At 44.1% G+C, this 14,630-nt stretch overlaps 1 protein-coding gene across 6 annotated transcripts in view; it reads left to right on the top strand.

Moving 5' to 3' along the window:
* The window catches only part of KIAA0825 (KIAA0825 ortholog), a 2,662,507-nt gene that overhangs the window by 2,473,678 nt on the left and 174,199 nt on the right, over nucleotides 1-14,630 (top strand). The window lies entirely within an intron of this gene.

Below are 14,630 nucleotides of genomic sequence, written 5' to 3'. Positions count from 1 at the left end.
GAGGAGACAGGCGTGGCTCCAATGTATAGATTTCCAGCCGGATGTCCACCATAAAGTAGTGGACATGCCCTTCGAGGGGCATGAACTATTTTGACCCAAGATAGACAAATCTCTAAAAACAAAACGGACACCGACACAGTCAGGTTGTTAACATCTCTGCAGAACCGTCTGCCTTTTCGCCAGTTCAGTGGGGCGGCTGGCAGAACATCCACATCCTCATCCAACAAGGGACATCAATACTCTAGGGGCTCCACACATTACTCCCAGGTGTACAAAAGACCTTACCAAGGGTACCAAAAATCAAGACTATAGACAGAATCAGCGCCACAAGCAGCCCTCCATATCCCAGAGGGGACGGCAGGGCAAGGCCCAACAGTGATAATCCATCCCACGGCACCCTGGGAGGGAGTTTGCCTGAAACTGGAGAGAAGTATCAAAAAACAGATGGGTGCTGGATGTGATTTTATACGGGCACCTGCTAGAGTTCAAACAAACGCCCTCTCCCATGCCTCCAAACCACCAACCACAGGCGCACAAGACTGTGCTCCTACAAGAGGTACAGCTCATGCTGCAAAAAGGGCCATAGAAAAATTCCCCAGCAACCAAAGGGGAAAGGGGAGTAAACCTCAGGTATTTCGTCATTCGCAAACCGGATGGAAAATGGAGGCCCATTCTAGACCTAAACAAATGTTTACTATGATCACATTACAGCAGTTCATAGAAGCAATGCAACACCACAACCACCTTGCGTCCCTGGATCTCCCAGACGCATACTTTCACGTTCCCGGCCATCCAAGGCAATGAAAGTACTTCCGGTTTGTAGTCAGAAAGTCTCATTACCAATTCAAGGTCTTTCCATTCGGCCTCAAATCAGCCTCAAATCAGCCCTGTGCACCTTCACTAATTGGCTCGTGCCAGTGGCAGCCAGACTTCGCAAACAGGGAAACCACGACTATCCTTATTTAGATGACGGGCTGGTGCGCTCCCCATCAAGGAAGGGAATAGAGTCTTCTATAGCAGCAACGGTGAGTCTATTACAAACATTGGGCTTTACCATCAATTACATGAAATCCTTCTTACTGCCATGCAGGAGGCTCATATTCCTTGGAGTGGAATTCTCCACCCAGGAACCAACAAGGCATGCCTGCCGCGACAGAGCAGAGCCCTTGCAACCCTGCTGAAGACGTTCACACCAAACAGTGCGACAATGCATGCAACTACTCGGGATAATGGCGTCTTGCATACCACTAGTCCCTCACTGCAGACTCCCTATGAGACTGCTGCAACAGTTCCTGGCAGCAATCTGTTCCCAGGTCACCGGATCATGTGGTGACAAAGTGCGTATCCCTTTCAAACTGTGCTCGCAACTTCAATGCTGGGCAAGCAAAACCAGTGTCTGCAGGGGGAAAACGATCCAACACCCAACAGAAAGCTAATTACGGATGCCTCCCTCCAGGGGTATGGTCCAGGCATGGATCAGATATACGTCAAGGGGCTATGGACGCCCCGCGAAACATGCCTACATATAAATGTATTCAAACTCAGAGCAGTTTGGTGGGCACTCAAGTAATTTCTCCCAATACTAAAGAACCAGGCGGTCAACGTCCTCACAGACAACACCACCACAATCTATTATATGCGAAAGCAAGGAGGAACAAGATCCAAGACACTGTCCAAGGAAGCTCAACTGACCTGGCGCTGGGCCATTTCCCACAGAATCAACATTCAGGCATTCCATCTTCCAGGGATACAGAATCAGACAGCCTCAGTGGGCAAGTGTCCCAAAACCACAAATGAGAGCTCCACTCTGCAATGCTGCAGTCGTTATTCCAACACTGAGACCATCCGGCAGTGGACCGGTTTATCACGATCTACAACAAAACGTGTGACAAATACACCAGCAGGACACCCCAAAAGGGCTAAATGGGAAACTCATTCGTTTTTTCCATGGGACGGCCTCTTTGCATAGGCGTTCCCAATGCTCCCTAATCTGCGCAGGACAATACAGACTATCAAGCGGCACTCCTGCACATTAATACTCATCGTGCCAGACTGGCGTCGCCAGACCTGGCATTCCGATGTGGTCCAGCTCTTCAGGGACAAACCCATCCGACTCAGCAATCCACCAGACATTATGACAAGGCAAGGGGAAAATTCTACACACAACCTCCAATCACTTTGCCTGACGGCGTGGCTTCTGACTTTGCGGATTTTGTAAGCCTAAGCAAATCATAGTAGTGTAGGCAGGTGCTAGCTGCGGCAAGAGTCCCTGCCACCAACAAGTCATGCTTCCTAAAGTGGAAGCGGTTTTGCAAAACACAGTGCGAGGAACACCAGGAAATGCTGAACCCATTCCCGGTGATACCGGAGGAGGTACTGCCATACCTGCTTGGCCTGGCCAAACAGGGCATTGCCAACAAGTCTATTAAAGTGTATTTGGCGGCCATCTTTAGGTACACGAGACTGCTGAAAGGCATTTCCCTTTATGGACCCAGACTCATAAAGCATTTCCTCAAAGGCCTTTTCAGAAGTTTTCCACCAGTTAAACGGATGTCACCGGAATGGAGCCTCAACGCCATACTCTCAGGGCTAATGAGAAAACCATTTGAACCAAAAGCCACTACACCACTAAACTATCTGTCGTGGAAAGTGGAAAGTGGCTTTCCTGGTGGCTATTACATCAGCTAGGAGAGTGTCGGAACTGCAAGCCCTCACAATTAACCAACCCCACTTACGTTTTCAAAAGAACAGGGTACTTCTCATGACGAACCCAGGATTCGTTCTCAAAGTCCCTGCGGATTTTCACAAGAATTCCTCGATAACCTTGCTGGTTTTCTTTAGCAAGCCTTTGTCACCTGCAGAGGTGGCACTGCACTTGCTCGACCTCAAGCGGGAGTTGAAATACTATATTGACAGGAAATAGTCTTTCAGGAAGTCAACTCAACTCTTTGCAGCATATGGTCTGACAAATAAAGGCAATGCTCTATCCAAGCAAAGCACAGCGAGGTGGAACTAGTCGACCATTGTTGTCTGCCACAGGTCTGCGGGGAAGCCCCCCCAGGCTCCTCTGCATGCACATTCAATGAGAGCTACATGGGCATTGGCGGCCTGGTGGTCAGGGGATCCCAATCACAGACATCTGCCAAGTGGCTACCTGATCAGTGCTGCATACCTTTGTAAAGCACTACTGCCTGGAGAAGCAGAATGCCGAAGAAGTGCGTACAGGGTGAGCAGTCCTACAGTGCATATTCCAATAAGGTACCATCCTATGGATTTGCTGTAAGGTGTTCTGGTGGGGGTTTACATGTGTGCAGCTCCACTATCCGTATACTGCTACATAATCTATTCACAGCATGTGAATCTACGAAAGATCCAATGCTGGAGAAGGAGAACGTTTCTTACATGCAACGCCTGTTACAGCAGCCTTTTTCCGAAAAGCCAGAAAACAATCCAACCAAGAATGTAAGCCTAATGGAAGTTTAACCATGCCTAAAATACAAGTGTGCAAGCATTACCTGAAGCCCAGAGAGTGGCACCAAGGCTTCTGGGTAATTGTTTTGGCCAGCAGTTGGCAGAGAGAGGAAGGCACAGTTAGGGAAGGGAAACTTGCAGCTCATACATATTCTTTGAAGCTGACACAATCTATATTGCCAAAGACTTTAAGCATCAGAGAGAAGTGGGTCATAAAGGCAAACCTAGGTTGTTGCTTTGAAGTCATCCAGACAAGAAAGGCAAAGGGACTGCCCCTTTTGAAGAGAGCTATTCAGAGGAAGAGTGCCTGCCTGTTTGAAGGTGTTGCAGTGCCTTAAAGTAAATCTTGTCAGAACTAAAACCTGTTTTGAATCACAAAGTGCTGAGTCTGTGGTGGAATCACAAAGTACTGACTTTATGGTGGTGCATCTGGTTGTCAGTAGATGCAAACGTCAGTAGTAAAAGTGAAGTGGAGTACTGTGAGATAAAGGAGAATGTTCTCATGGTACACTTTAGTAGAAGTGAAGTCAATGAAGTAGAAGCAGCAGTACTGTGAAGTTATCCCGACAAGCCTACCATAAAGCCTAAATTGTGAATAGTGACATAGTAACTGTTAAACAAGAACTGTGTTTCACTAATAATTATAGATGCATTTCCTTTTAACTGTGGCAAGTCTTCTTGGATTATTGGAAGTGGTGGCAAAGCATTGTGGATGTGAATACCATTGGTGCTGTTTGGAGGAAGTGGGAAAGTCCATATTTCACCAAAAAAAAAAGATTTGCTATTGTTGGAACTTTGGTTAACAAGACTTTACCTTGACATTGAAATAATCAAGAACTAACCTGAGACTATCTTACATACATGGATGTCCTTGTTTTCTTTTGTTAGACCTTGGAGCTGAAGTAACATTGAATCCTGTGGAAGGGAACTTGCCCAGGTTATTGAGAGATTATTAAGAAACTGTGAATGTTATTGTTGTTATCTGAATTGTCATATATTTTCTTTGTATTTGATGTTTAAGTGTGAGGGCTAGACATCCTGTGTTAGTGTTTCCCTTTAGTTTTGTTAGGCAGGGAAATCCTCAGCAGAGAAAGGACAGTGAGGCATTTAATATCATTGTTTTCTCTTTAATATAATCGCATATTTTGAACAATCAAACAGTTGTCCACCTCACTTTGCTGACCCCTCACGCACCCTACACCAACATACTACAGACACAAGCAGCGGAGGACAAACAGACACAGCTAAGCATGTTGCACGGCCGAGGTTGAACCCCAACATAGATTATGGGCTGTAGAGAAAGGAATCAGGCATTCATGATATATATGCAGAGAACTGCAGCATTAATTTAAAGCGAGGGTCTGCATCATGTGGCCTTCCAGATTTTTTGGACTAAGCCTACCACAATCCCTAACTGTTCACTATGTTGGACAGGGATAATGGGAGTGGTAGTCCAAAATGCCTCAGGAGTGTTGCAATGTACATAGCTCCCTCAGTAGTATACAATCATATGGGATCAGGTTGAAGAAATCTTGTAGCTTCATCTATACATGTGTTACGGGTTCATGTTACTTGCAGCAAGAAGAAAAGGGGACACAGCCACCGACCATCCTTCATCATACCAGCTCAGGTCCCAACGGACACTCACAGAACACTCACAAATCAACATCCATCCAGCATTCACTGAGCTGGGATTCACTCAGTCGCCAACATTCTAATCTCATGCAGGGATGACCAGCAGACATTTGCACAAGACCACATTACAAATACATTTCACTCGTACAACAAGTGTTGCTGACCACTAGGTTAAAGTCATATGAGCAGTGAGTGGAGAGACAGTTCCTGTGAACTTGCCAGGCAGGCAGCCTGCTTGGGACATCCAGTTCCTATGACCTTGGCAGGTAGAACACAGGACAGGAATCGGCCATACCACTCTTGCCTTAACCGAATGTGGTGTGCCCAGGTTGGACGTAAACTAAATCATTCAGGAGGGGGAGGGTTTAACCACAATGGGAGGTGGGCAGATGGGACCAGGGAATTTAAGAAGGAATGGAACAAATAATCCTCTCATTACACACACTGTAGAAAAAACAAATGTCCATCGCGGGTTTAGGTGTGTGTGTGTGAGAGCGAGAGAGAGAGAACATTTCTTGGGAATTTACTTTATTAATAATTTACTGCACATGTAATTGCCCCTTTTCAGTCACTTAAGTTCTTAATGAATGTAACAATTTTTTAACTCTGCTCGGATACTATTTTTTTTCTTATTTTAAAAGGCGTGGCTCTCCTTATGCCGTTAGGTCTTTGGAGATTCATATGTAGGCCTCTTTCTCTATCCTGGTATGCTGCTGTGAGCTGGAGGTCTCTCTGATCTGTTTACATCTTGCTTGTGGATCTTGATTAGAGGAGTTCTCTACTAAATTCTTGTCTTCCTCAGCTTTCTTTTTCATTTTTTCTCTCATGTTCACTTTGTGCCAGGACTTAAATAGCATGATAGCCCCTTCAATGGACCAGATCATATTTATTTATGGTAAGTTGTATAAAGCGCCGCTAACCCAGAGGTCTCAGAGCGATAAGCCAATACCCTTGTTAGTCTAAATAGGTTACTTTAATTTGTGGAATATTTTCTACATCCACACCCAAAGCTCTCATGAGCCTGGGAATCTACACAGAAAGCATATCATACATTTTCAGAGTTCGGAAACACACCGCGGAATGTCAGTTCATTTTTCTCCACCTCCTGAAGATACCATTTCTCCAACATGATAGGAATAATTTTTTACCAAAAGCTTCAAATGTCTTAATACTTCAATTTTCCACTTTTCACATTTTCCAAATTACAGCATAGCTATTACTATTCTGTCCTGTTTAAAATGCCATGATTTAGAAGTCTGTGAGATTCACAGATGACAAGATATCAAACATTAATGTGTATTTAAATAGCTGATCCAGTTTTAATCGAAGTTGTATGTTCTTATTGCTCAGACTGTGCAGTCTGTAACCGTGCACTTTGTAGTATTGTAGCATTTATATTAGCTTGGTTATAGATCTTGCAGTACTGCATGTAACGTTTTTTAAATGTAACAGTTTACCTTCTCAAGGAATATGGCTTACTCTATTTGAAGTCTGTTTTAAGATAATGGGGACACCCCTTCCTGACACCCTTGCTCGAAAGAACATTGTTAATGCATTTATTTAATGGAAGTTTAGGAGAAACGTAATAGGGTGGTATATCAATTTCACACATGTTTCTACTTATGATCAAGTCTATCAGTTCAACCAACCTACCTATAATTCACTTTTTCAAAAATCGCGTTACTGGAGTCCTGTTAGCATGGATGTCTCTGGACTCCCTTCTGTCTGATCACTCCATGTTCAAACTACTGAATAGACGTCCTACTCACACCCATGGGAACTCTGTTTTTTGTAAAAATGTTCCTATGATCCACTCTTAGCCCCTTTGCTCTCTCTGTCGACCCTCCTGCCTCTGATCCACTCACTTACCTACCTCACCATCTCTGACCCCCCCCCCTTTCCTCCTCCTTCTTTGATTACTGGAATGCTATTCAAACACAACTCCTTGCTTTCATATATTGGCCGAGTGAAGTCCTCCCTCCTATCCCTCTTGATCCATTTTGCTAATTCTGATGATGTTTACCTTCAACATCCCATTGGCTACCTCATTGAATGTTTCTGTCCTGCTCACTGCTTCAGCACCTCTCCCCCATCCTAAACCATGGATCTCCCTAGGCTTTCAACTGCTGAGGGCAATCATGCACCCCAGGCTTATAATTCACACCCCTACTCATCTATCAGGCTTCAAAAGCACTTTTCTTGGCCTCAATACTTCTGATAAAATCCTCTTACTACACCAACTCTCTCACCCTCCGAAGATATCCATACCCCTATAGGGCTTTGATTCTTCCACCAAAACAGGCTCTCTATCCTTCTTCTCTTTGCCTCTTATGTTTTCTCCAAGATCACTACCATATTTAACACCCTGCCCACTCACTTTTTTCTCCCACTCCCTCTCTCTCCCAACATACTGACAGTCACCTCAATATCCCACTGCTCTCTCAACCCCATTGGACTCTTCCCTATCCTTTGCTCAACCATCCCATCCTGTTCTCCCATTGCACCTTCACGCGAAAAATAAAGAGTTTGCATCTGCTTCCTCTTTTACCCATGCTCCCTCTTCAGACTATTCCACACTACTGACATCTTCCCTGCCTCTTAGAAAGAATTCCCATACAACTGTTTGCTGGACGTCTGAAGTGGATCCTGCATCCTTGGTTTCTCTTCTGGGCATCTTCTCTGCTCGTGGGTTCTGGTTTCTGCTTGCATTCTATGGACTTGTTTGTCTAGGCCACATGACTCAGGTGCACCTGCACCTGAAATAGGCAGCCTTGGGAAGTAGGAATGCCCATCACCAAGTTAGGCCCCAGATTATCAACCAATGACTGGACCAATAAAGCTGGTTTACCTGATGGGTGTGGTTTTGCACTTCCTTTCCGTGTCTGATTGACCTATCACTCTTCCACAATACCCCCACAGTATCCCACCTTCCTCCTGCAGAGTCCTCACAAAGACCCTACCTAAAGTCTCCTTCCACTTGGCCAGGGGAAGGCAGCCGCTACCAGATGCCGACCATGATGGTGATGTTAGCTGGGAGGGTCACCTTGGAGGAGAAGGTCCCCAGGGGAATAGGAGCACTCTGTTGGGAGAGACGTGTTATTTTTCTTCCTCTAAGGAGGAAGAGACAATAATACAGGAGTCTATAATGTCCTGTTGCCAGAAGAAGCTTTTCTTCCCCAAAGTGAACTATTCTGATGGTGATAAAAACTGTTCTGATCAGTTCTGTATTGGAAGTAGAAGTAATTTCCCCAAGGTTAAGCATAATTGTAGAGGGGAAAGCTTGCATGTTCAACAATGGAATATGAAAGATGAATCTGTGAATAATATCACATTAGATTCTGAAAGTCATAAATTGTCTAAAGAGCAAAACAATACAGTAAAACCTTATTATAACCATTTTAAAAAGGGGTTTAAGGATAGAAACAAAGTTTTGTAACAATTATTCCTTTAAAAGGAGTGAATTGAACATTGGGGGCTACAAGTCCCACAATGCCAAAAATACTGAGAAGAAGAAAGGGGATGGAGAGGCTTTGAACTGCATGATGCAGCCAATTAAGGTTAATGACCCACACCTCAGGGAGACTGAGAGGCATAAAAGGCCCCCTCAGGTGCAGGCCATAGAGAGTAGCAGTAGTAGTGGAAGGTGGAGTGCTTGCCGTGACTCCACAGCAAAATTGCAGCTGACGGAAAACAGACGCCGGGACTGCCGACTGTACGGATGCCGGTTCTGCAAGGGTCTCTACCTTCAGGGACTTTGTTTGCAGAGGTTGTGCAGCGGGAAGCGTGTTATGTAAAAGCTTGCTCCCTGACCATCATGCTTGCATAGATCTTGCAGCGGGAGGTTTGAAGTGGGAATGCTCTCCCCAAAGTAAAACAGACTTGGGTGGCAGGCTAGCACCTGGCAACATGTGGAGCAAGGAACGGTCCAAATTCAGAACAAGGTAGTTTTCCAGTCCATGTAAAGAAGGAGGAGGATAGAGCCCAAGAGCAGCAGAATGAGCGGATGCGTAAGCCAAGCCCAGTGAGGTCATTTGAATACTGTGACGCTGGAGCGCTCCTTGATCACTCGCTAGCCGAACGTGGGCCTTTTGAATATCGAACCAATGTGAAAGAAACTAAGTGGCAGAAAAGTAAATACTGTGCGAATCGAACTGGTGAAAAGCTGAGAGATGTTTATTTTGAATGTCACGCTGATACGAAGGGGAGGAAGTGGCAGAACCATTGTGAATAAAGGTCATAACAATTGGCAACAGCACTTCAGGGCAATATTTTTCAAACCTAAAGTTAATAACTGTTGCTAAAGCCAAAAGAGGGCAATAGTGAATCCATTTGAAGAGAAACAAAATTGCCAAAGTCAAAAGGGGGAGGTTAAGCAACCCGCTGTCTGTGAAACCTATTGTAAAAGAGAAACAGAGGAAATAGAAAGAACTGACCTGAACAAGCATTGCCTAAGCCAAATAAGAGCAAGAGTGGCATGAAGGCTACTACCCTTCTGATATACAGTGTTCAGGAGGAGAGGAGCATAACCTGCATTGCATGTGGCATTTAAAAGTGCGGAACAAACAGCAGCAACGTATCTTATGTTTTCCCAGAAGAAGTAGTCAACACTGAGGTTGTGGAAATTCAAAGACTTTATACGTTTTGCAAAGCATAACTGTGCCACAGAAGTAGTTGTAGTAGTAGTAGTTTCACATTGTCGTGATAGGAGAGTAAACCAGGGCAAAGCACTTTTGTAGTGTAGGGCTGGCAGGTGAGTAGACCAGGCGGAACTCTTTGAAGTAATGTGGCATTACTAACTAGACATGCTCCACAGCAGCTTTAATCTCTCCAACGTAACCCTAACTTCATGGAATGTCTGTGGTTACAATAACTTGGACAAGGCTTCAAAATCGACACACATTTCTCTAGACAAACACATTTTGCTTCTGCAGGAAACCATGCATCAATCTCACTTTGCTCTAGAAGGGTTAGCCACCTTTACTACACCAGCCGCAAGAGGCACCCTAGGCTGTCCCTCTGGAGGCCTTGCTATTGGTTTTAATCTTGGCCTCAAGGTGAAATATGAGGAAATATCCACAACTAACAAACGTTTATAGGGCAAGCTGTATCATCGGATCACCCAAAATTAGAAGTATTGATTGTGAATCTCTACTGGAACACTCAGCAAGATGTTATTCGAGACTATGCAGAGTGGGCTGGTGGAGCGTTTCACAAAATGGTTGGATGGTGGACACCCTCTCAACATAATAGTGGGCAGTGACTTTAACTGCTGCTGCATTGAGGGAGTTAGGCTAAATAACAATCAATCCGATCTGCTTGGGCCACAAAATGACCCTGTGGGTAGAGTTTACAATGGGGCACATGCATGCAGCAATGGGGTCTCCATTTAGCTCTACAAGATAGATCATTTGATGGGAGGGGGATATCTACTTGACACAGAGGTTCAACATGTTCCTGGATAAACTAAATATTTCTCACCAATTACTTGTCCTCTATATCGGGTCTGTTGGTGATACAGGATCTTGGAAGAGAGGTATATTACAAAGCCATAAGAACGCTATTAAAATTGAAATGCATACTAAAAACAATCAAAACATCCTTGAACAGTTAACCCATTTGTAACTCAGCTGAGTTTTGGGCAACAGTAGGGTCCAAGGTGAACACTGCTAAGTCTGTTATGATGTGTTTGATTTCCTAATCAACCTGGACCAAATCCTATTCTGCCAAGTTTGCTTTACCAAAGGGGTTTGTCCGGGTGGACCCACGATTGTCCAGCCCTGCAAATCAGGTCAGTATCCCTGGGATGATAAGGACATTTTATGGACAGTAAGAAAAGCAAGCGCTTCTAGGGCTCCCGGCCCTGATGGGTTGGCCCCTGTGTTATTCAAAGCCAACCCATTAGACCTGGCTTGGCCCATTACAAGTATTATTTTCATCCATATATGCCACCCATGTCCTTCCTTCCACCTGGCATGAGTCTTTTATTATACCTATTTTTTAAGAAAGGTCTAGCTAATGACCCTAAATAGTATAGGGCTATCATGCTCCTTGATGCTGCCAGCAAGTTATTCTCCTCTGTCCTTTTGCGAGATTTGAATCGCTTGCCTATGGATCGGGGGTGCTTAATCGTTGCCAGGTGAGGTTTAGATCAGGCATGGGGACTGTCCTTCATGCTACCAGCATGGGACATTTGTTGGAATCGGTCAAAAATGGGGCCCTGGATTCCATCTACATTACCTCCCTTGGTATGAGCAGAGCTTTTGATAGAGTTGATAGATCTCTCATTTGGAATAAACTGCTGGGAAAATCTGTTCCTCTCAAAACTGGGCAACTTTTGGCTAGCCTCCACAGGTTGACATCTGTTAGTATCAGGTTGACGAGGGAGGGGGTGTTGTCGGGACCAGTTTAAACTTGTGTCGGTCTAAGACAAAGCTGTGTCCTGGCACCCACCCGCTTTAATGTTTAAATTATTAGTACATCTGGTCAGAGGCTGTTACATACCCAGTTAACTTAGGGCATGTGAAGCTCAACAGTTTAATATTTGCAGACAACCTGATTTTCTTTTTATAAAACCCCTATAGGCCTTCCAGACAATTAAATCTTTTCCATACCTATGCCATTGAGCGCAATCCTATGGTAAATGGAGAGAAATTTAAGATCATTATCTTCTCCAACAAGGTAAAACCAAAATTAATGACATGAAAGGTTGGAGACCAGATTTTGGAGCAGGTGGCTTCTTTACGTTATTTAGGTTACGATCTTACGAACACTCGTTCACTGGCAGTAAGTAGGCCTTGTCTTAGAGAAAAATCTAGCCCACTAATCTGCCAGATGAAAATATTGATGCATTTCCCCTCTTCGCGGTCATTAGATATTATCTGCCCAAAGTGGATCCTACCTTTTTGTATGGGTAAGATCTGACCACTTTAGACGTGGGGCTTTATCTAAACACTATTCATGGGTTGGTTTGGAAGGAGACTTTGGGTTTGTTAAAGTCTGTTCCTAACAGAATAATTCAATGCAGGCTGGGTCTGATTTCCATCCTTACACGCAAGGAGCCAATGGGGACAACTATCTAATTACTTTAAAATTATATCTCCTCCCCATAATTCCTTAGATGAGGATTTGGATGAACTGATATCCAACCAGTCTGTACAATCACTAAACGTGTTTAGCCTCTATTGTAGGAACATTTTGGAGGCAATTAGTTCCTGAGAAGAGGAACCGACGTTAAGGCCGGCAGTTATAAAAAAACAAACTATTTACTATGGACTGGTGTGCGACGGTTGACGATCTATCGCTCCACAGTCATATAGTGAATATGCAAGTGTTCCCAAGAAAAAGGAAGAGTCTCCCTAAATGTATATATCTGTTCCCCAGCAAAACTATACAGCCAGTATATATACGCTTCCGTCTTAATTAACTTCCTACCTTGGAGAGAATAAGCATTTGGAAGTTAGTAGGAGTAAGTCGATCACATTGTAGACTATGTGATTCTGAGACATTCCTTGAAACTCTGAAGGGCTTGGTCTTAGACTGTTCCAGGTTAACAGACATTAGGACACAGTACCTTACTTTAGGTGTTCAAACTCACTCTGGTAGTTTGGGTGAAATCTTATGGGTTCACCTAATGTGGGAGGACAGTGCGTCACTAATAATTGCCCTTGATGGTTTTTTAGTTGAGTCATTCAAGATTATAGAGGTAGTCATCTAGGATCTCTATGTGTGATGTAATGCAGATAGGAATTTTATTATTTTAGCATGTTGAGTTCTTGTATATTGTTTTTTATTTTGCTTTATTTGTTTGGCAGTAATTGTCAATGTGTAAATGAAATGTGAAAGGCTTATCTCTAAAAAAAACAATATCACAATAATAATAAAATCCTCCTCTCCTTCTTTCCACCTCTTTGTCTATCTGCCACTTGCCTCCCGAGACCTTCCTTCACGTGCTGTCGGTGATCTTTCTTTGTTCCTTAGTCTTTGTTCATTACCTGCTCCCCCCACTTTAATGTCCACACAACCCCCTTCTTAGTTGTTACTTTCTCTACACCGACCACCACTTCCTCCACTCTATCCTTACCCTCTGCTCCAACATTCTTTGTCCATCCTGCTTTAATTTCACCTCCTCCTAAGCCACAATCTCTTCTTGTTGTTCTTTCTAATCTGCTTTCTCCAACCCCCTGGTGGTAATTAATGAGGTGACATCAAACATGCCAGTAACCAAGCAGGAGAATCTTAGGTAAGTGAAGAACCATACTTTATTGGTAGTGCAAAGTTCAGGTAGGAAGAATACTTGGGTAAGTACATAGCACAGCAACCACAGGTGCCTCCATCCTTCTACAGTCTCTTTCCTTACTGTCCCTCATGGAACAAACACACATGTGCACATCATACATTCTGCACTCCACCTTCCACATTTCTCCCCGAGACATATATGCAACATAAGCACGCCTGAGTCTGTGGGTTACATCAGGAATGTATTCAAGCACATGGCTGTAAAACACAGCCTCACATCACATTCCCCCAACCACACTCAACTGTAGATAGAGGCACATGCACACATATACACTAGACCCACACATACAAAACCACAGAAGCCCAAACATACCACACACAACACCCACAAACAGCAGACCTTGTGTACCCCACACACGTACACAGGCACAAGACTCTCCTTAAAGGAAGGGGGAAGACCAGATGAAATAGTGGGAAAAACAAAACCCTGTTACAAAACATATGCAGGTAGTTGAGCCTCAGCAAATGGCACACACTGAGGTCCAGGTTAGTGAGCCTCTGCAGCAGTTATAGCCAAAGAATAGGATAGTTAGCTGGGCTCATAATACATGCAGAACACTAACACTCAACATCCCTCGTGATAAGTAAAACTGGGAAACGGTAGGGAGTGGGCCAAAAGAAATGGTGGAACAGCTCACCTAATATTATACAAAGAGCAAAATATAAGAAATGAAGGAGCATAGGAGTAGTTGGTACAGGGGTTCAGTAAGGGGCACCCATAATTCTGCCCACAAAAAACTGTGTAAAAAGGTGAAATAGGTGCTAGAAGACAGGGGGAGCCGACAAAGGTCACCCAGAATGCTACCCCGTTTGAAATGATGAAATATGTGCTAGATAACAGTGGGAACCGAGAGGTCACTTACTACACCCACACACTGTTTACTCCATACTGAGCCAGGACATGGGAGCCACAAGGCAAGGCCTACTTCAGATGACAATAATGCACAGCGTATTCCTCAAAATACCCCAACAGGATGAACTATTACCTCTCCAGCATGTACCCGCCCTGACATGCACACAGCATTCAAACTACTCAAGTGAAAGCACCAAAGGTTTACTCAAACTTAATAAGCACAAATTATTACCCTACCCCAAACAGACAGGCCATTACCACGTCAGCATGTATCTGTCTTCACATGCACACAGCATATGTGTAATATTTGTAATTGTGGGATAAATAACATAACCTAAAGCCAGAAATCATAACTTACAGTTTAACATACCTTTCT

The sequence above is a fragment of the Ambystoma mexicanum genome, chromosome 6p (genome assembly GCF_040938575.1).
Source record: "Ambystoma mexicanum isolate Mex_15411 chromosome 6p, UKY_AmexF1_1, whole genome shotgun sequence".
NCBI lineage: Eukaryota > Metazoa > Chordata > Amphibia > Caudata > Ambystomatidae > Ambystoma > Ambystoma mexicanum.
This window is presented reverse-complemented; position numbering and strand designations above follow the sequence as displayed.